Source organism: Desmodus rotundus, chromosome 6 (assembly GCF_022682495.2).
Source record: "Desmodus rotundus isolate HL8 chromosome 6, HLdesRot8A.1, whole genome shotgun sequence".
Lineage (NCBI taxonomy): Eukaryota > Metazoa > Chordata > Mammalia > Chiroptera > Phyllostomidae > Desmodus > Desmodus rotundus.
In genome coordinates this window covers 22,399,203-22,422,800 of record NC_071392.1, presented here as the reverse complement: position 1 = coordinate 22,422,800, position 23,598 = coordinate 22,399,203, and the positions used below count along the sequence as shown (strand labels likewise).

The 23,598-nt window shown below is 36.9% G+C and overlaps 1 long non-coding RNA gene across 1 annotated transcript; it reads right to left on the bottom strand.

Moving 5' to 3' along the window:
• Positions 1–4,056: 4,056 nt before the first annotated feature.
• LOC123478382 (uncharacterized) lies at positions 4,057–19,635 on the bottom strand. The gene is made up of 4 exons (XR_006653572.2): positions 19,415–19,635; positions 15,400–15,501; positions 5,328–5,426; positions 4,057–4,306 (listed from the first exon to the last, which is right to left on the bottom strand). It is a non-coding gene; the product is annotated as an uncharacterized lncRNA (long non-coding RNA).
• Between the last annotated feature and the right edge of the window lie 3,963 nt (positions 19,636–23,598).

Here is a 23,598-nt window from a genome sequence, read left to right as displayed (position 1 = left end):
AGTAGAATGTATATTCTGCTACTTTGGGATGAATGGCTCTGAAGATATCAATTAAATCCATTTGATTTAGTGTGTTCTTTAAGGCTGCTTTCTCCTTGTTGATCTTCTGTCTGGAACATCAGTCCATTCAAGTCAATGAGATGTTAAAATCCCCAACTATGACTGTATTTCTGTCAGTCTCTCCCTTTATGTCCATCAAGATGTTTCACATGTTTAGGTGCTCATATGTTGGGTACATAAGTGTTTACTAGGATTATATCCTCTTGTTGGATTGTTTGCTTAATCATTATGTAGTGCGCTTCTCTGTCTCTTATTAATTATACCCTTGGTTTTAAAGTCTATTTTCTCAGATATAAATATTGCTACCCAGCTTTTTTTCCTTTTCTATATGCATGAAATATCTTTTTCCATTCCTCTACATTTAGTCTGTGTGTATCTTTTATTCTGAGGTGGGTCTCTTGGAACCAGCATTTATATGGGGCTTGTTTTTCATACATTCAGCTACCCTATGTCTTTTGATTGGAACATTTAAGCTATACATTAAAAGTGATTATTGATAGATACATATTTATTGCCATTTTACCTATTTTCCTCTGTTTCTTCTTCCTCCTCCTCCTCTTCTTCTTCTCCAAGCAAGTCTTTTAATATTTTTGCAATATTTGTTTGGTGTTAACAAACCCTTTTTTTTTTTCTTGTCTGGGAAGCTATTTATATCTCCTTCTATTTTAAACCAACCCTACTGGTTTAAGTAGTCTTGGTTGTAGGTCCTTACTTTTCATCACCTTGGATATTTCAAGCCAATTCCTTCTGGCCTGAAATGTTTCTAGTGAGGAATCTTCTGACAGCCTAGTGGGAGCTCCCTTGTAGGTAACTTCCTGCTTTTCTCTTGTGGATTTTTATATTGTCTCCTTGTCTTTAAGCCTTGCCATTTTAATTATGATGTGTCTTGGTGTAGGCCTTTTTGGGTCCAACTTGTTTTGGACTCTCTGAGCTTCCTGAATTTATGTGTCTTTTTCCTTTACCAGGTTAGGGAAGTTTCCAGCTATTATTTCTTCAAAAAGGTTATCTATCCTTTGCTCACTCTCCTCTCCTTCTAGTATTCCCATGATGCAGATGTTGTCATGCTTCATATTGTCCCAAAGGTTTCTTAAGCTGTCTTCATTTTTTAAAATTCTGTTTTAGTTTTGCTGTTCTGCTTGTGTGTTTTTTCCTACAATATCTTCTAAATCTTTGATTCAATTCTCTGTTTCATCTAATCTGTTTATTTTTTCCTGTGTATTGTTTATTTCAAATATTTCATTCTTTCTAACACTAACCCTCTTATGGGCCTGGGTGTGTTCAGAAATAACCAGGCTGGAGACCAAGGCCAGCTTTTACCAGCACCAAGCCCGGGAGAGGGTCAGCTATAGTCTTAGAGTTCCCAGAGATCCACCTTTGCTGTTAGGCTTATTCACTGAAATAGCCTCTAACTGTACTCCATAGTCTGGCTTAAGCTCCACATTGTGGGGCAAGCGTGATTTCTGTGGGTGGGGCTATTGCTTCACCCAGCTGATGTTGCTCAGAGGGGAGTGCTCTGCTGGAGAAAGATAGCCTTGCAGTACGGGGAATGACTCAGCACAGGTATGCTGTGGCTGTGTCTTCAGCTCTCTCCCCAGAGTCACCAACTCCAGACTCTCCTCAAGCATCTCTAGTTCACTTTGTCCTCTCTCTGATACAGCCCAGGGTAAGTGGCTATACATGAAATTTTGTGTGTTGGCCTCTTAAGAGGCCAACACATCTCTAGCTGGCTCTCCTTGGCAGACAGAAACCCCAATGCTTTTCATAACCAGATATTATTTGTGTTCCTTTCCCAGTTATGGTGCTCTAGGCTGGGGAGGCCAGCTGGGGTTTAGACCCCACATTTCTCAGGGAGAACCCTCTGGCTGCTGAAATATGCCCTCCAGTAACTCAGCTGCCACCCATTGAAGCCCAGCCAGCACTATCGTGCCCCTGCACTCCCTACCAGTCATGTCGTGGTGATGTTGTTTCTTCCATAAGTCCTTGGTTATGAGACTACTTTCTCTCCAGCTAGTGTTCAGTTGGTTATTCAGAATGATTTTTCTGTAATTTAGTTGTAATTCCGGTTTGGCCATGAAAGGAGGTCAGTGTAGCTTCTACCTACTCCACTGCCATCTTAGAGATGAAAACCTAATTTTTAAAAATATTTTCTATTGAGGAATACAAAAAAAGGTGTACCTCAGTGAATATTCACCAAGGAAACATATCTGGAAACCTTTATCAAGAAATATAATATTGGGAGGGTGGAAGCAAGGGAGGGAGGTGGGCTTGTCTGGGGTGGGGGGCAGTGGTGGGGAGAAAATGCAGACAACTCTAATTGAACAACAATAAAGTAACTTAAAAAATAGAAATATAATATTAGCAGCACCTAGGAATATACCTCATGCCCCCTCCCCTCCCAGAGTTGGTGATCACTATCTTGACTTTTAACAATATTTATTAGTTTGCCCATTTTTATTAATCTTTTACTATTTTTGACTGTACACAGATTTATATAGTCACTTTTTGGTCTCTGACTTTTGTCACTAAGCATTACCTTTGTGACATTTCTTTGCTGTATAATATTTCATCATTTTCATGTACCACAATATATTCACCCTACTTCTGATGAACTTGTGAATTGTTCTAGCTTTTGGTTATAGCCAATAGTGCTGTTCTTTGGTTATATTATTAGGATCAAAATTACTGAGTCATGGGGTTGTATATGCTTGGTTTTACAAACACTGTGAATCTATTGTCCAAATAGCTGTACCACTTTAAACTCCATTTAGCAGTATATGAAAAGTGCTGATTACTCCATACCCTCACCAAGAAGTATGGTATTTTTCTGGCTTTTAAGATTTACCCATTCTGATACATTTATAACTATATCTAAGTGTAGTAAATTTTGTTTTATTGGAGAACTACCTTTTTATTGAGAACAACAGAATACAATACATTAAGGCAAGCATTTGCATGTCCTATAAAAATCAAGAATCAGAAATTACATACTAATTATGGAAAAAGTGTTCTAAATAGAGTGACTATATTACTTATCATTGACACAATGACAATAGGGAATAAACCAGGATTATCACTGACATTTAACACCCATACCCCCAAATTAGATCTTTTTTAACAATGTCTTACAACAAAGTTATTGCCATGAATTTGGGAAGCTATAACATGTAAACCAACCTTGAAAATTAACAAAATGTGTTTAGAAAGCATAGCAGTGAATTCTAGAAGTGGCAATTCTTCTGTTTGGATCAATAACAATAAATTTTTTTAACTCTAAAAATGTATTTGTTCCATGAACAAACTAAACTAACAAACAAAATAGAGACAGACTCGTAGACGGAGAGCAGGATAACAGCTAAAGGGAGGAGGTTAGGTGATAGAGGGATGGAGCCAAAAAGGAAAAAGGACTCATGGACAACAGTGTGGTGATTGCAGGGGGAGGAGGGTATAAGTGCACTAAATGGTAATGGAGAAAATACAATTAAATTTTTTTAAAAATAAAAATAATACAAACTTATTTGTATTGTTCAGATAGATGCTCAGATAGATGCACTTTAATTATTATTTATATGCATTGCCCAGATGACAAATGAAATTCAGGCATCTTACCATGTTTATTAGTCACTTGGATATTGTCCTTTATGGAATGATATTCAAGTCTTTTAAATCTGAATAGGCACAATCCAATGCATTTATTCCTTTTTCATTGATTTATAAGAGTTTTTTGTTTTCTTTGTATGAGTTATCAGCTACATGTATCACAGATATCTTCCCCAGAGTTGTCAGACTCTGTGACACATTGTCTCACTCTTCTAATAGTGTTGTAGTAAACAAAGTTTGTTATTTTATCATAGTCTAAATTGTCATTTTTTCTTTATGTTTCATGCTGTTTCTGATAGCATATGTTGTTTTTCTAAAATCCCTAATATTTTACCTTTTAACTTTACATTTCCATCTGAGACTGATTTTAGTTAATGGTGTGGGGTAGGAATTAGGATTTCTTTTCTGGCATATGCTTATCCAAATGATACAGCAGCATTTATTAAACAGACAATCTTTTCTCTCTCTTTGTTCTCAATCAAGAGATAATTTAAGATTAGATCCACTTCTGATTCGTTGATTACTTGTTGAATTTTGTGCTGGACCTCATTTCTTCATCACTGTAGCTTTGTATGAGCTTTAATAGCTGACAGTATATACCCTCCACTTTTCTTCTTCTTCTTCATGATTTTATTTGTGGCTTCTATTTCTGTAAAAAATGACAAATATAAATTCCAAATTTTAGAATCACCTTGATAACTTCAAAACAAAAACCTTATAAAAATGTCGCCATGATTATGTTGAATCTAGGGATTCATTTGTAAAGTGCATATTGACATCTTTTCAATACTGAGCTGGTAATCCATGAAAATGATGTATTCTGATATGTTTATATAATCTTTAATTTCTCTCCATATGTTTTATAGGGCTCTTATAGACCTCCCAAATTTTATTATAAATACTATTATAAATGTTATTTTTGAAATTTATAGTCTACCCATTGATAGCTGGAATATAAATATAAAATGATTTATATTTATCTGTTAAATTTGCTTTTAGTTTTCATAATTTGTATATAGATTATTTGGAACTTTTTACTCACATAGTCACACTCATCTGTGAATGATGATGATTATGGTTGTTCCTCCCCATCCCTCTTCATAGCTCTTACCTAGAACTAGCCATGATCACCAGCACAGTGCTGAATGCAAGTGACAGGAGAGGGCCTCTTGGTACTGTTCCCAGTTTGAGAGGTGGTTTTTTATTATTTTTAATGTAACTACTAAATTTGGTGGTTTCTACAGGAATTTTGTAGATATGTATTTTTCAAATTAAATGATTCCCTTCTTTTCCTAGCTAGCTAAAAATTTTAATCATAAATGGGAGGCAAACTTTATCAAATAATTATATGTTTATATTTAATGTACATTTGTCCCCTCTTAGTTCTGCAAGTGTAATGAGGTATACTTATCCTTCCAGATGTTAAACCTTACATTTCTAAAATAGACCTGATTTGTTGTGATATTTTACCTTTTTTATGTATTACCGGACTCGAATAGTTATTTTGGAAGAGGGCATCAAAAGAGAAACTGGCAATCATTGCATTTTGCACAGCAAGCTAATTTAATGTTAAATGCATATTTCTAGCCCTGGCTGCTGTGGCTCAGTTGGTTAGAGTGTTGTCCTGTAACTGAGAGGTTGCAGTTTCCATTCCTGGGCAGGACACATACCTAGATTGCAGGTTCGGTCCCCTGTCTGGTTGTGAATAGGAGGCAACCAATAGATGCTTCTGTCTTAAATCATGTTTCTCTTTCCCCCTTCTTGTTTCTCTAAAAGGCAATTAAAACATGTCCTCAGGTAAAGAGAAAAAGAACACATATTTCTAAAACATTTCTTGATGCTGTATGAAGCCCTGTCAGTCAACTAGTTTGCTTCTACAATAAAAATGCTGTCTTAAAAGAACAAAAAGGACTTTCAGCAACCCCAAAGTTACTCTTGCGTGCATAACAAGATTATAAAAATGGAAACACTTATCAGTTTAAAAATAATTATCTCCTGTTTTTACAGAACCCCGCCCATGCTATTCTAGAACAGCTGTGGGGTTCCATTGCCTGCCTCCAAGAAGCGTGACTCCCAATGCAAGAGTTTGGTGAAAAAGGAAAGGGGTTGTGTATTTAAGGGTTATACAGACTTAGAATGATGACAGATTTCTGCCCTTAAGTTCCACTCCCTTTAAAATACCACATAGTCCTGTCTCCCTTTGCCAAATCAGGCCAGTTTCAGAATATGCCAGTCAGAGGTACTGTCCTTCAGGGAAGCAGATGGCTGAAGATCGGCATTCCCCATCACAGGTCAGCCCCAAGCATCTCTCAGGAGTCCGGGTGGCTGGGCAGGCCCCTGCACAGCTCTACCAGCTCTGCTGCCATCTTCTCCATGCCAGCTTCCCAGCAGGCCTCCTTCTTCTTACTCCAGAAGTGCTCTGACTCCAAACCTCATGTCATCACCTTCCAAACCAGCCATCATGGCAGACCTCACCCCTTCTCTACACCCTTTCAAACTGCATGAATGCTTCCTCCTTCTCAGCCCACCCTTATTTTAAATGCTCGGCCTGGAACTTTCTATGTGACTTCATATCCAGCCCCTCCTGTGATGTGCTACTTTTGCCAGTTTCCCTGTATCTTTTACCTTCTTTCAGCTGCCATCTTTATTAGGGCAAGAGGGCCCTGTGACACAGGGGCATCCGACTCCCCTGGCTACGTCATAAGTCACTACACACTCTTAAGATCACGAACACCTTTTACCTGGGGCAGCAGCACTGCTATTAACTTGCCATTGTTATGTAAAGTATCTTAAATGCCATATCATCCACTCCTCCCTTCCCCCCAGTTTAGGTTTGTGGCGAATATGCTCTGCTATTTTGGGGGCCCCCCACTCTGTATCCCATTACACTGTCAGAAGGGACATAATAGTTATGTTAACTCTTACATACACATCTATTTTCCTCTGCAGTTGGTTTTATTAAGTACATTAAGATATTGAGATATATTATCAGGTAGTAAAAGTTAAATCATAAGTAGGAAGAACTCCAAAAGTAAAAACTTTATTTAGAAACTTTATATAGAAAGAAAATTAATATAATTTTTCCAACTAGAAATTGTTTAAAATGTTCCCAACTAGAAATTGTTTAAAATGTTCCCATGATTTAAGAGGAAATACCCGAAAAATGTCAAAGGCAAATTACACACTGGATATTTCCAGCCCATGTGATAGAGAAAAGGCAAATATTACTCTGAAGGGATAAACCACTTTACAGATACACTTAAATTAATCACACAAGTACAGAAATGAACAGCTGAAATGAATCAGTAAGATACAATATAAGAAATAGATAATATATGTGTGAAATATATCTTTAACAATCAAAGAAATGTAAGCCAAAGAAAACACTGTTTTTCAGCTATAAGATTGGAAAAAACATTGTCACACTGTTGACAAGTAAAAAACAGAAATGAACATGTTCAAATTCTTCCAATAGAGATATAAACTGTGAGAACATTTTTTTTCATGTGGTTGAAATTTGAATAGAAAATCTTTAAATTTTAATGCATATACTCATACCCAATAATTTCACTTAAAGAAACTGATCATAACAGCAAACCTCATTGAACCTTATAAAAGATTGTATGAAAACATAATGGTAACATAACAAAGTTATATGAAGTAAGGTTAAAAAAACACAAACGCTATATTATCAAATTAAAAACTAAAATGCTGTTTCTGTTTTCTATTATTATTATTGTAGTTTTAGCAACTTAAAACAGCATCCAGTTTTATCGCCACAGTTCTGTGGGTCAAAAGTCTGGCATAGCATGACTGGATTCTCTGCTTAAAGTTATCATGTCTGATATCAAAGTGTTTGCTGCAAATTCTAGGGAAATATTTACTTCCAAACTTGTTTTAATTGATAGCCCAAATCAGTGCCTTGTGACAGTAGTAGAGTCCCTTGTTTCTCTGTTATCCGTCAGCTGAAAAGTGGGGGACCTTCTTGGATTCTTTAAGGTACCGCCTCCAACCTCTGGCCAGCGATGGTCTGTCAAAGCCTTCTCATGCTTTCAATCTTTAAATTCCTCCATGGCTGACCTCTAGATTCAGATTTACGGGGCTGAAAATATTATGATAAACTTCTATTTTAAGGTCAGCTAATTTCAGACCTTAATTACATCTGCAAATCCTTTCACAGCAGTAGATGGATTAGGATTTGATTGAATAACTGAGAGGTATGTGTACTGCTGACACAAATTTTGAGGACTACCGTCGAATTTTGCCTACCAGGTCCAAAACAAAATGTGTTTTGACCCCCATTTATATATAAATGAAGAAATTCCACATATATGCATACTTTCTGTCAAGACAGATTTAACAGTTTACATATATGAGGGGGTCCCCCCCAAAACAGTATTTATTTATTCTTACGCATTTAAACTTCACTCACCTTCAAAGTACTCTCCATTTGATGTAATACACCTATAAGACTTTTTTCCACTGCTCAAAACAGTTTTGAACTTACTGAGTTTGGTGGCTTTTAGTGTTTCTGCTATTTTGTTTCACCTCTTCACCATTTTCCATCATCTGTAAAATGTTTCCCTTTGAGGACTTTGTTCATCCAAGGAAAAAAAAAAAACCCTGCTGGGATCAGTTGAGTAGAAGGGTGGGGCACCAGGGTCATGCCATTCAGGGGTCAAAAACTGCTGAACACTCAGCATGGTGTGGGCAGGTGTGCTGGTAAGTCACCCATCATGAAACATGTTGAAAGAGTTCAAAAAAAAAATCACTGAAACCGTACACAGCCTCTCACAACACAACCAGTTGCTACACTGATACAGACGGGTTCCTAGAAAACTCACCAGTTGGGGAAGCCTGTACCATAAGGGGCCCACCTTCCAGAAGGTAATTCCCTTTTTTTTAGGGGTCCTCTCTCATATGTGAACATGAGATAATTTTTAGATGTGATTTTAATGGCCACTTTCTAATTATCAGTTTGGAAATTTTTATATAATAGACATTATTTTTTAAAGAAGTAAACATATTTTTGAGCCTGTCTAGAAGTTCAGTTTTACAAAAATAAGAACAGCTCTTTTTAACATATTCATCTATCAAATGGTATTACTAGTGTTATTCTTCCAAACAAGAGACCATATCGACAGTATCGGAGCAAGCTAATATAGAGAAACGAAAATACACTTAGAAATGCTGCAGTGTCTTTGAGCAGTTAAAACCCCATTTTGATGCATGTTCAATTGAGAACTAAAAGTTCAAATATCGCTTTGCATAGGAAATTAGCAATTAAGTACCCACATAATTAACTTGCACCTGCCAATTGAGGCACCAACTAGATTTGCAGAAACCTTAAAAGAAACTTCTTGAAAATGAAGTTTCTGACTTTTCCTGACAATCTATTGTAGATGCTCAGAAATACACAAATCTACAAAAATCTACCTGTGGCAACCATGAGGATGACTGATCAAGAGCCCAGCTGCTGCGGGCTGAAATTCATCAACGGGCTGGCACAGAGGTCAGCATTCCCATGGGCAGTTCACTGCCAGTGACTGAGCGCAGTAGGGACAGGAAGGCAGAGCTGTCCTTGGGAGGCCCAGGACTTCAACTGCTGCCTTTGGCTCAAGGACTACCTCAAAAGCCTTGGCATCTGTATTTGGTAGAATTTTTTGTTGTTTACCCCCCAAATACCAAATATGTTGAAATCCTAAACCGCAGTATCTGTGAATTCAACCATCTTTGGAAATAGGGTCTTTGCAGATGTAATCAATTTAAAATCGTGTCATACTGGATTAGAGTGAGCCCTAATTACATAACTGGTGTCCTTATAAGGTGAGAGAGATTTTCAGATATTTTAAGGTCTCTATTATGTCCCATTGATTTATGCATCAGCTTTTATGCTAATATTATACTGTTTTGAATACTACAGCTTTGTAATCAGGGAATGTGAAGCCTCTTGCTTCTTTCTCAAGGTTGATTTTCTTAATCAGTGTCCTTTGTGATGCTATACAAAATTTAGGATTGTTTATTCTAGTTACGGGACAAAATGCCATTGGAATCTTAATAGGAATTGCATTGAATGTGTAGAATACCTTGGGTAATATGGACATTTTAACAATATTAAATCTTCCAATTCTTGTGCATGGGATATATTTCCATTTTCTGGGGTATTTTTCAGTTTCTTTCATTGTCTTGTAGTTTTAGGTGTGCAGATCTTTCAGGGTACAGAATTATGGGTGGATTTTTTTTCCTCTGAACACTTTATGTATTTCAGTCCACTCTTGTTGCTTAATATGGACTCTGCGGAGAGGCTGGATACAACTCTTACCTTTTTCCCTTGATAGGTAATGTGCTCCCCCACCAATACTGACTTCTTCAGGATTTCTTATCTTTGGTTTCCTAATTCCTAGGTTAGTGAGAATGCGGGATATTTGTGTGTGAATGGTCCTGCTCAGTATTCTCTGTGCTGCCGATTTGTGTCTCAACATTAACTTGTAGAAGTTTTCAGTTACTGTCGCAACTGTTTTCCTTTCTCTTCTCCATCTGGATTCTCTTTCCATGTGTGGTATACCTTTTGTAGTTATCCCACAGTCCTCAGATATTCGGTTCTGTTTTATTCCATGTTTTTTCTGTTGTTTTTTCAATTTTGGAGATTTTTATTGATCTTCAAGCTCAGAAAGTTTTAGGCAAGCTCAGAAAGTTTTAGGCAAGCTCTCTATCAATAAGCCCATCAAAGGCATTTTTGTATTTCTGTTACAGTGGTTTTGTTCATCAGCTTTTCTTGATAATTCTTTCTTTTCTTTTTTTATTGTTGTTTAGTTACAGTGGTCCCCATTGCCCCACTATTACTCTCCTTCACCCTATCCACCCTCAACTCCCACATTCATTCCTCCCCGCTAGAATTTTTAGCTCTCTGCTTAAATTGTCCATCTGTTTTTGAATGCTGTCTACTTTATCCATTAGCATAGTAATGCCTTAGCATAGTAATAGTAGTTGTTTTAAATTACTGGTCTTGTACTCACACTTGTTCTGTCTCTTCCAATTTTATTTTTTGCCTTTTAGCATGCCTAGTAATTTTTCATGATAGACAGACATGATGTAATGGGGGAAACAGAACTGCTATAACCAGGACTTCTGTAATGTTTTGGTAAGGTAGGAAGGGAAAGGCAGTGTTCTACAGGCCTATGATTAGTGCTTAGTCTTTCGGTGATCCTGTGCCATGGGAAATGAACGTCACAATTTTCAATTACTTTCTACAACCTGAGGTGGGATAGGATAGCTCGAGTGGGCTGCAACTGGGTATCTCCCTTCTTCCAGGTCTGCTAGGGACTGAAAATACCCCAGCAAATTAGGCTCTGAATCACTACCATATTTTTGGACTATAAGATGCACTGGACCATAAGACACACCTAGGTTCTAGAGGAGAAAAAAAAAAAAAAAACCCTGCTCCACTACCGCCCCTCTCCCCCAGTGAGCCAGGCAAGCTACATTCGGACGATAAGACACACCCCCATGTTCCTCCCAAATTCGGGGGGTGCATCTTATAGTCCAAAAATACTGTAGTTTCTTGGGAGGGCAGGCCTCATCAAAAAGAAGAGAGTAATCTGGTGTATTTTGTATGATTCATTTTCCCCTTGCCCTCCTAGAAGCATCAGAGAATTTATCTCTGATATCTACTGGGGGAATAGGTTGAGCTCCTGGAGGGTAAATCTGACTATCAAAAGCCGCCCCCCCCATGATTGCATCCCTGTGAGTTTTCACTCTCAAACTTGTCTGCACTGAGCATCCCGCAATTCATCACATACAGGCCAGGTTTTCTTAACTGGCACCGGTCACCAGCAAGGTTTCCACTTGGGAGCCTCTGTTCCATAAGCCACAACTCCTAGTGTTTGTCTCTCTAACTTTGGGAACAGCAAGGTGCCTTGTGTCTTTCCCTTTCTTATGGACATGACAAGAGTTACTGATTTTTCAGTCTGTCTTGTTGCTTGTTCGGATGATGGACTTCCAGGTTCCTTTCCTGTGGAGTGGGAAACTGCAAGGCCTAATGCTTGCTTAGAATTTTACAACTTTCAAAGCTCCAGGGCAATGGACTCCACACTGGCTTGCCACCCCACATCCACGGACTTCCAGGACAAAAAACGTAAAAGATACCTGACATTATAACTTCCTAGTTTAAAATATCTTCACTCTTCATTGCCCTCAAATAAAGTCCTATACTTTTATGATGGCATAAAAGAGCCTTCAAAATTTAATTGCAGGTGATGTTACAACTTAATCTTCCACCATAAAACTCTTTTCTATGTACATTATAATCCAAGTTTTCTGAAAGAACTGTGAATTTTAATATCTCTGGCTTTTTTTCCCCCATCGGCTGCTTTGTATGCCTAAAATTTTCTTCCCGTTTTTCGTTGTTAACATCTGCCTGTCTTTAAAGACACGAGTAGAATATTCTCTCTTCAAAGAAGCTTTCGAAAATCCTGCAGCCCTTTGTAAATGTCTGTACCAAGAGATATTTTTAATGCATTATTATCTCTTTAAGTGTCTGTCTGTTCCACTAGGCATGAGTGTCTTAAGGTGAGTCATTTTGTTTTCACGTCTTCTATATCACCACTGAAGCATGAGCGATGAATAAATGCATAGATGATGCCCACTCTTAGAAGTTTAAAGGGGAAGTATGGCTTGGTTCCTCATCCATTACAACACCGGGAAGGGAGAGAACAGAGGCTGCCCAAGCGTGTGTGCATTAGCTGCCCAGGATGGATAACACTGAGAACTCCCATGTCCCTGGTTTGGGAGGTAATGACAGAAGGAGGGGCAATGATTGGCCCTGATTCATAAATTCCCAGACATGCAGCCGTTCTCTAGTCTGAAGGGAAGCAAATATTCTTTGGAAGTATAATTTCTTACTGTATTGTTGGAGCTAGCCATGATTACCAGTACTATTTGAAAACTGAAAAAACAAATTACTTAGAAGAATATCAGTTCTCAAGTATTCTTACGATCCCCTTATTCCTGGAGCCAGAGAAACTCCAACAGGCCATCTGTCTTTACCCAACTGCCTTCCAAACTGTAAGACAACTCCAATGGAAAGCTTTCTCTGTCCACCCTGGGCGGAGTTAAGGGATCTCAAGTTACTATGTAATCACCATATTCCATTCACGTTGCTATCACTGTAGTTACCACTCTGTGTTATGTAACTATTGTTGACATGTGGATTTCTCAAAAGAGGCTGAGTCTTAGTCATCACTTATGCCTCCTTCCCGACACAGCTTCAGACAAATTATTGTGTGTTAGATGAAAACATAAATAATTGGCATCACAAAATTTAAGATAGATCAAGGGTTATAAAATCTGAATTGTTTAAATCTTCATGAAAAAAAAAATTGGCTATATCCTGCCCCAGTTGTCTGGGATAAGAAACAAACATTTAAAAAATTAGAATTCCTAATGTAAGAGTTCAGATTCCTACCTTCAGCCAATAGGTCCTACTATTTATTGCTTTTATGCATTGGCAAGCGCTTAAACAGGATTAAGAATTCTGTTATTAGGAAAGAAAATATTCAAAATAACAATGTGAGTATCTAATGCATAGAGGAGAGCAAGTAACACTGTATAAGCCACATTCTTTCTTCAAAAGTCAACACAAAGTCACCAACCCAGAAATATTTTTGGAATATGTTGCATTTTTATGTATTTGGTGCATAGTTTAGTTTCTGTTTTATTTTCTAAGTTTTTTGTTATCTGCTGTTTTGCTTTCTACTGTGTTCTATGACAACTAGAATAATTTTTGGAGTTGTTCATGTACCATATTTAAACTTTATTAAAAAAACTTTGCTGTAACAGACAGGCTAAAATTACTTTTGTAGAAAAAGAATCTTACAATAGATATGCATGAAACTAAAAAGATATATTTTTAAATCTTTAATTTCTTTGAAAATCACTATGGACTTGATACCATTTTTTTTCAGGCAGACCCCAAAAGATAATGAAGAAAGTTTGTTCTTGCATAATCCTGTTAAAGTGTTATCAAACCCCAATAATTGAGTCCTTTATGCCTGCATACACCGGCCCAAATAAATGCATGAGTGGGAATTTGCAGTAAAGGAAGGAAAGAATTTATTCCAGGAGTGACACAAAGCCGGAGAATAGGTGAATAAATGCTCTACAATACCTGACTCCCGGAGGGCGTGTAGGTTACAGATTATATGGGGCAAAAATCACAAGGCACTGTGTTAGGGATTCTGGGTCCTGTAGGGAGCTGACTGGTCAGAGGTGAGCTAAGGGTAATGAGTCATTTCTTTAGGTTTTGAGGACAGCACTGAGGTCTTTTCTTGTGTCCCTCTGATTGGTTCCATGGAAAAGTAACCAAGGGGGCATTCCACTGTAGATCTCAGGAGATGAAACATAACTTAGGTCCAGATATTTCTAGCCTGCCAGAGGTGCAGGCTCGTGACCATTAGTCAGGTCTGGGCTAGTGTGTTTGCTGCCTCAGGTGTTCCTGATTTTCCAGGGGAGAATCTAGAGCACAGGTGGCAAACACGAGGCCTACGGGCCCAATCTGACCCTCCACCTACTTTTATCCCACCCGGCACTTGTTTCTATCCGGTGGCAGCGCCGAGCTCCTTGCCCCTAGTTAAGGAGTCGTTACATTTATACAGTCCCAAATTACACTCAGCCCTTTGAAGGCAATCGTGGCCCCTGGAGAAAATAAGTTTGACACCCATGATCTAGATCTATGAGTAGAGAAAGAGGGAAAAAATAAATTCTAAAGCCATAGTCACAAATTAATTTAAAATCATGAGCACTTTCGGTTTCAAAGGATACTAAAAATGAAAGGATCTAGAATCCAAAGATGTGCGTGTAGCCCCATAGCAATACTGTGCTTGGTAGAGTATGACTGGGATATACAGAATAATAGGCTGCCATTTTTCAGACGTCTAAATCTAAGAGGAACAAGACCTCTTCCAGGACACCTTTGAGCTACCTGGTGACTGTGACAGTAAATTTAAACTTATTAGATACATATACCAGTTCTTTCTAGCCCTTTTCCATGCCAGTAGTTATCTAGGAGAAAACAAACAAACTTGTTTTCTCTTTGAGAGTTAGTGCTCTGTGCTACACTGTAGTCAACCTCCCTCCAGATGTACCTGTATCCATGCTTTATATAACATGAATGTTCCACTTTGCTACCTGTATGACAAAAAGTATATAGGTTCAGGTTTAAAAAAACATTCGAGGTGGATTACTTTCAGTGAGTTGGAATAAAATCAAACATATTGGTAGCAAGTTCAACTAAAATTACTGAAATATTTATTTTATAGACTTACTGTGATGGTTAAATGGACAATACATGTAAAAAAGCCATGCATTATACATGGTAGAGTCTGGTTATTGTTGATATTCTAGAGAAGGCTTGTGTGAATCACTTGGAACTCAGAGCAGCAATATAATTCCTGTATCTCCATGTACAAATAGAGATGAGAGGACAAGGCCAAGTTCTTTCTTTGCGCACCTGGAGAAGTATTTGGTTTTCATTTCCATAGGACCCAGTAATCACTTGTGACTCTGGTTTCCTCTGACACTAATTTGGAAGCTGCCGCTCTCAGTCTTAAAGTAGCTATGAAGCACAGAGATGGATGGTTCTTTTAGTACTGAGTGGTTTTAAAGATATCTTTGTGCAGGATAAACTTCATCAGGAGTGGCAAATAATAAATGAGGGTTATAAAAATTTAGGAATCTTTTACTTACCCTAATTGATGGCTCTCAGAAGAAGATTCATAATTTTTTGTTAGTTGCTCTTTACTTTCTTCAGTGTCTGAAGTCTTCCAGTGGCAGAGTTTGGAGGGGGCTCTGTAAAGTTAATTAATGTTAATTGTGTCATGAATTACTTTAAGGAGTCTGTTGAGTGATGGGCCCAGTGAAGGGGGTCGATACCGTTTAATGTTCAGGAGAGGATAATGCTGGTCTCTGGCACTGTTGTATGCACATTAGGGCCGTTCAAGAGCTTGTCAGGAACAGCTCTAAGGATCAGTTGATCATGGCAATTAAAACTATTGAAAATGACCTGGTGTTACATTATACATGATGCAACACTGCTCCCAGTATGAACAAACTTTCATTCCATTAGTGATTTTCAATTTTATACCAAGCACTGCAATTTATTTTTCTTAGTTACCTTACATGGCTGTCTATGCACTCCTAACAGGATATTATTGATACTTATCCTATTGTCTCATATAGCATTTTATGGTTAAAGCACTTTGCAATCCTAACTAATTAATCTTTATATCCTGCCTAAAAGGATGGTAAATACCCTTATAGAGTTAGGGAAACTGAGTTGGGAGTGGTTAAGAACTGGGCATCAGGAAAATAATCTGACAAATTCCAGAGTCTGGGTTTCAGGCACCCCCCCACCCCTTGGCACTAAAATTGATAGCACTTTGGTCCTGAGGGTCATGTTCTGAAATCTGGATACCGTCTCTATACCCCCATGAGAAAGGTAAATGGGATTATTCTTAAACAGACTATACTCTTTAAGTTCACCCATGACCCCCCCCAAAAGAATTTAAAAACATCATCATAAAGTGAATGAAGAGAATAACTTTTTGAAAAAATCATTAAACTTTGGAAAGTTATTTATTTAAAGGAACTAGTGAACTAAAATTTTACTGAAAGCACATCTTTCAAAAATATGTTTTAGTGTATAGTGTAATATAAACATTACCCAGATACCAAAGTCAGATACTTCACATATATGATCAACCTAGAGCAATAAGTTGGTATTTGCACACACGTACTGATAAGGCAACAGAGTTCTGAGTGACTTGCTGGTGAGAATATAGTTAATAAAAGGCAATGCTGCAATTAAAACCCAAATCTGACTCCACGGTTCTTAGTTTTTGCACTGCAAAAATGCTAATAATTATATAGAAACTGATCTTCAGTTAACAAATCCCATTCTTGACTCAACGGTAATCTAATCTTTCTAATCCACTGAAATTTCTAGACACTTTACTGAGGACATCTCTAGATGCCCTGAGTTCAGTCCATGACAGTGTTTACTATCTCTAGATAGCAATGCCTCCACTCATGGAACTACAGAGCTTCCCAGGAAATAAGTGCTCCAGTGACTGTTAGAATTGGGGACAACTACTGAAATCCTGAGCAGCACACTCACGACACTTAGTTGTTTTCACTTTTAAGTTGTTTTCACTTTTAAGGTGAATTGAAAGATTCAAGTGTATTTTAAGTTTGGGGTAATTAGGATAGTGATCCAAATGTTACGATCATATCTTATATACTTTCTGTGGGAAAATACGTACGTATTATCATATCTGTGCCCATTTAAATGTTAAGAGAAACTAATGAGTCTGATACGAATGGAAGATTGGTAACGATGTTTTGGATTTGCATTTACTCTTTCCAGCTTCTAGGCGTGTGTAGTAAGTAAGCGCCACAGCATTCTAAAAGCGGTGATAGATGACCCAGAGTGTGGCAGAGGCGAGTTAAGTTTTAAAAAAAAAATCAGTGCATTATTGTTTTCTTAGCATTAGAGGAACCATGTCAAATGATTTTTCCTACTTTAGGGTTATCTGATAAGAGCGATAGAGGTTATTTTACAGAGAATGTAGAAGCATTTTTGGTTTAGTTTACTTAAGTAGACATTGGTAAATGTTTACAAATGTGATGGCATAAAATACTTATGAATGAACTGAAATCTTTAATCTAACATATAATAAACCTGTTATTAGCAAGGGCAGGGTTGAACATCGCTTTCCTTGGACACTCTTCACTCATATGAAAATTGCATTTGATGTAGTTATCATAAAGCAAATATCAGGAGACAAATTCTAAGAAATTTACTTATTTTTCCCCAAATCTTCCAGTTTATATCATATATCAAATTATTCCTGTATTTTTCTATCAGTACTTACAAAATAAATTTACTTTATAGTTCATTATTAAGAAGCTAATGGTGTTTACATGGATTTAGACTGCACTAAAATCATACTTTAAAAGCAATATTAGATATGTTGCTTTTTTAAATCCCCACTTCCTTGTGGAAAGAACCAAATAAATTTTAAAATCATACCACAGAACATGGAAATTACTGAGAACAAACCAAAGCTCCTCTTCTGAGTGAATTTGGAGCTGCCTGTCTGCCCCTTCAGTAATACCTAGAGATGCACAAACAGCTCTGTATTAGATTATTTGTCAATGTTATTTTATGAAGAAATTTAATAAAATTTACTACTCTGCAATCCATTGAGCACTTCCTAACTTAATTGTCATATTCTGCATTTCCTGAGATTTACAATTAAAATTGTGATGAGCCAGACACACAAACGATTCCTTGTGTGATGACAGGTTATTTGTATTTTACCAAAATCATCTTAGATATTGATTTATAATAAAAGTTTTACTAAAAATTGATTTCACTTACCTATAAGAACTTATATGTGATATACTTTAAGCCTTAATATGTTTTCAGCCTAATTTTTTCTTAATGCCTACCACCAAAAATAAATAGTTCAATTTACTATTTATGCCCATGCCAGATCCAGTTAATAAAAAATAATGACTCTGACATTTTATATTTTCCAAAGATGATCAAATAAGGAATGGTTTCCAGACCAGAATAAACATTTACTTTCATTAAGACATGTTTAGTCTTCCTTATATTATTGTCACTAGTCACCAGTATTACTTCCTAAATTTTAAGACAGCATAAGGCAATGTATTAACTTACAATATTTTGTACCTTGTGTTTAAGCCTACGTTTAATTGGCACAAAGACCAATAATAACGTGAGGGATATTACCAGTATTATTCTTATTTTGTGTGATAATAATGTAGCTTGAAAATAGGATATTTTTTACTGAATATGGATACAATAACCCATGTTTCTTCAGGCTCATTCTCTTGTTTGTTCTTTCCAATGACCTGGGCATGTGGAATGATTAACAACTCTGTAGGAAATTTCATATAGTTTTTAAATTGAGAGTCAACTTTAAGGACGATGTGTTTGGTCAATGGTGGTGTTAACTAAGAAATTTGAGAAAGAGAGGCCGATTGTAAGTAACAGTAACACTCAAAGTTCCATTACAGAGGGTTTTGAACAGTTGGGAACATTCAAATATCTGTATGGTTGACATCTGAATATTCTTTGCTTACCCGACTTATTTCATGACTTGAAAAATTAATGTTTTTGAGAGTCAGCACCCTAAACGTAAAATAGAATTAATACTGCACGCCTGACGGCACTGATACAGGGAAAACACACACACGGTGTGGGGCGAAAGTGGGTTTACAGTTGTTCATTTGGGAAATAATAAAGTCATCAATAAATAGTAATACAGGAATAAACTGTGTTTTGTTTACTCACAACCATAAACCTACTTTTGCCCCACCAGGTAGATGGTATAGAAGAAGGTGCTTTGTCAACTACACAAACCTACATAAATTAATTATATTCCTGTGAAGACATTTACCTTGAAATATACAGAGGGCATTTGTGTACATGAAATGTGAGGGTACTGGAGTGTACAGTTATAAATTTCAGTTATAAAACAAAATAATTTTAAAAGAAATCTTAGGAACAATTATTGCTGCTAGCATAAAAAGGGGCAGAAACCACAGACAAAACCTTAGAATATATGTAGTTACAAGTTGTTAATAAGAAAAAAAATCAGATGAAAAGTGAGGTGGCATCCAGGATATAAAAGAGAAAGAGAACCATTAGGGAGACAGCCACCAAACCTACCTGAGGGCAGGTCCATGATGGAAAATTGCTCACCTCGCCGACAGGTTTGAAGGTGTTCCTTTGTATTGAAGAAGTTGTTTCCAGCGGAATAATCATGAGGAAAGAGTAAGAAGTACAATGAAATAAGGGATGTTATCTTTCTTTTATCTCCAATCTTATCCCTCTCCATTGCCATGGAAACTTGAGAGAAGGAACATTCTAATGGATGCTCCTTGGTTTCTCTTGCCTTGGCTTCAGAGAACCATCTCCCGAAAGCAAGAAAAAGAAGCAGTATGAAACTTGAAGACAGGAAGCTTTTACTCTAGGCGTGTATGAGTCTGTGCTGGCTACCATAAGAAAATACCACAGGCAGCTTTTACTCTAGGCGTGTATGAGTCTGTGCTGGCTACCATAAGAAAACACCACAGAGTGCACATCTTACACAGCTTAAACTTATTTTGTCACGGTTATAGAGGCTGGAAGTCCAATGTCAAGGTTTCATCGAGTTTTGTTTCTGATGAGACCTCTCTTCCTGACATGTAGACAGCTACCTGTCTCTACCTCCTCACATGTTCTTTGAGTGCTCACAGAAAAAAAAAATTCTCTGATATATCTTCTTGTCCTTGTATGGAGACCAGTCCTACTGGACTAGGGCCCCCCCTTTAGGCCCTCATTTAACCTTAATTACCTCCTTAAAGGACCTATTTTCAAATATAGTTACATTGAGGGTTCAACATATAAATTTTGAAGGAACACGATTGATTCCGTAACAAGACTCCAGATTACAAAGGTCTAATGATTGAAAAAAGTTGCTCTCATCCAACCTTTAGGACAGTGGTTATAAAATAGCATTGAGTTAATAAAAATACTTCTATATAAAGGAAGCAATTCAAAACAAGACATCCAGTTTTCTCCTACTGACATGTCTAAGTAGCATTCCTTCCATAGTTTCTGCCTTCGACTTTCCCACCTGTCCTCTCCATAGCCATGAGTTACTTTCCTAAACTTTAAGTCAGACCTTTTAACTCCTCTTTTCAAAAACCTTCAGTGACTCCCCACTGCTTAATAAATAAAACCTACTAATTTAATTATTCATTCAGCTCTCAATAGCCTGGGTCCAACATGTATTTTCAGTCTCATCAATTTCTCCACTCTTTGGCCACAGACTGTCCGTGCTTTTTAATGACACCAAGCCTGTGCTAACTAAGCCCAAAATGCCCTCCCCCTCAAGGGTTACTTCGAAATCTTACAGCTTCAGCAAAGCTTTCCCTGATCTTCATGAGAAGAAATCACTCCCGAAACTCTTTGAGCATAAGTTAATAGCATATATGCCTGTCTTTCCTAAAATACTCTGAGCTTGTTAGGACAGAGAATGTTTTATTCATAAACCAGCATAGCTTTAAAAAATCCTACATACCTATCATATAATAAGTGTTAAATAATTCTCACTGAATCAAGAAGTGGTGAGGAATTGGGGATGCTATGTAGAATAGTTATTACAAATGTCTAATAGGTAAAGAAAGGAAAAAAATAGACGAGATCCTTAAGAAGTACATGAGTTGTTATTTCTTCTAAGAGGAGAAACTGTCTTTTTATAAAAGGAAGCTATGAACACTTTCTTATGTCCACTATACGAAATGGTATCACAAATGAGAGACAGCGAGACTCTAATTCGCTAGGCATTACAAAATACACCTTGACTGAAAAAGATGCATGCGTCCATTTTCCTTCTACAACCATGAAAGTAGATATAAGGGGAAAACACTTAAAATATTGCCTTCTTTAACCACATAAAGTAAAAAAGAAAATCCTGTAGCACTCTTTATAATTCAGGGAAGAGCAGGAAAGTATTCCATGGACAAAGTCCATTGTAAAAAAAAAAATCTTGTTCAGAGTTCACACCAACTATCTTTTCATAAGAAATTATACAGCAGCACAATTAAAATGAAATACTAATTGTAACAAGAAAAGATGGTGGCTGCAGAATATAATTCACCCTTAATAGATTTTCTAATGCCTTTCTTTATATCAAAGGGGAGTAGCCCTTTAGCCAATAAAGTAAATTTTCTGATCTCCAAATGGGCACTTTATCCTCATTCAGGCTGAGATTGCAGCGACACCATGAATTTCTCAGACAGCTTTGTGAATCAGCAGAGTATTGCAGAGGAGAGCGTTGGCTGCTAAAAGCAAAGTCGTTATTTTTTCAACAGCCTTTAAACTAGTAGATGAAACATTTCAATTTTGGTCAAGGATGTATTTGCTCTGGCAACCTGGAAGCACAGAGAGGGCTGAACCAGTTGGGGAGGAATAGAATAATGTGACTGTATCAGTCTAACCTCACATTATAATTTTGTAGGTCAAACTTCTTGTGACTTTGTCTTTAGCATCCCTGTCTATAATTCTTTTTTCCAAAGAGCTTAGACGTTAATGTTCCATGAACTCTCACCCTGTGTTTCCAAAGAATCTTTGAAAAGGCATTAACTAACTTGCTCATAATAAACTTTGAGATCTAGAAAAACTGGTTTTCTTTTTAAAAAGCCTCAAAGGAAGGAAATGAAGGCAAAGAAAATGTGTGCTTCCTAATGCATCTATTCAACAAATGTTCTGAGTACTCCCTTATGCCAGGCTGTGTTAGACGCTGAAGCAATTAGGTCCCTTTCCTCATTCCTAGTAATCCTAAAGGATCATGATACATACAACAATATACGGTGTTCGAAGGCCAACTTAATTGAACTGAAGATATCCCTGTATACCTCTTTTTTTTTTACTGATGCATTTGAGTGATTTTTAATGCCTTTGTGGGATAAAATTCATCTTTAAGTCTGACTCAGCCTTTTTTTTTTTTTACAAAGTAAAGATTATATTTTACTTATTTAGACATAAAAAGTATGATACATTATAAATAACATGGTATCAAAATCCTTCACAAGCACACTCAACTCTCATTCTTTTGATTAAACTGCCCTCTGTAGCTGTTACTTCAGTTTCCAAAAATAAGCCTACATTTCATTAATTTATTATCTACAATAGCTATTACATTTCATAAAAGAGACCTCATTCAACCGCCATTTTTACTACCTCATATGCCATCCCTGGTAACCAACCCATCATTCCACTCACATTAAATGCTCATTCTCTCAGTGCCCTGGCCCACGTTGTTTCACAATTATCTGGTGGAGTTATCCTTTCTTATTACCATCAACAGAGGCCCTTAGTCATACCAACACATCTAGAGAAGGGACTATGAGCATAGAAAGCACCATAATTTAAGTTAACAGTTTTACATCTATACTCTGCCACTCCCAGGCCCTCAAATTTATACAACACTGAATTAGAAAATTAGTGTACTAGTTTTCCTAGTTACATGGATCTGAATAGACCCCACCTAATAAAGTAGGTCCTTTAACCTTAGAGATCCCTGCCCTGAGACCATCATGTGACAAATGAAAACATAATAACAACAGATTTCAAATTTCTGTTGTAAGTCATTAATACTAATGTAGTGTTTTCAAGAAGCCACAAATGATGGAATAAAATCATTTTATAAACTAAAAATAAGGAGACCATTCCACAGATGTCCTTCTTCCATTGACACATAGCATAGTCATGAGTTTTAAATAATTTTAACTTCTAATTCTTCCTGGACTTTTATATCTGAGGTCAGTCATGATCTTAACTAGCCTAATATAGATTTAGTTTAAGCAGAACTTTAATATATTTTACTTTCCACTTTTTATTGAGAGAAAATATCTTCATTTGGGAGCTCTGTTTTCATCAAGAAACATCTTTAAAATGTTATATTGCCTATAGAATAGAGCTGAAATTCTACAAAGGATAGTGATAAAAATATCTAATGCCGAAATTGTGTAGCAAGGAAAAACAGTTTCTCATGCAGAAGTTTTCTGTGTTATGGGCAAATACACTGAGTGATTGTTTTACCTATGTGTATCCTTCTGTCTTTATATGTGTGTATTCTAGTGATTTTTCTAGTGTCTAGTATGGATGTATCCAGAATGGACAGTTTAACCCTCAGATTTTCTGTGGCCATAGACAAACATCATTCTTTAAATCATCATTCTATGGTTTTACCACTGCCTGCTGCCAACCTTTGAAATTAAGAAATCAAGAAAGTTTACACTGCAGAATATTTATCCTCAAAACAGGTTTCTCAGTTTAATTTTATTCATAATTAGAAAATCTATGCA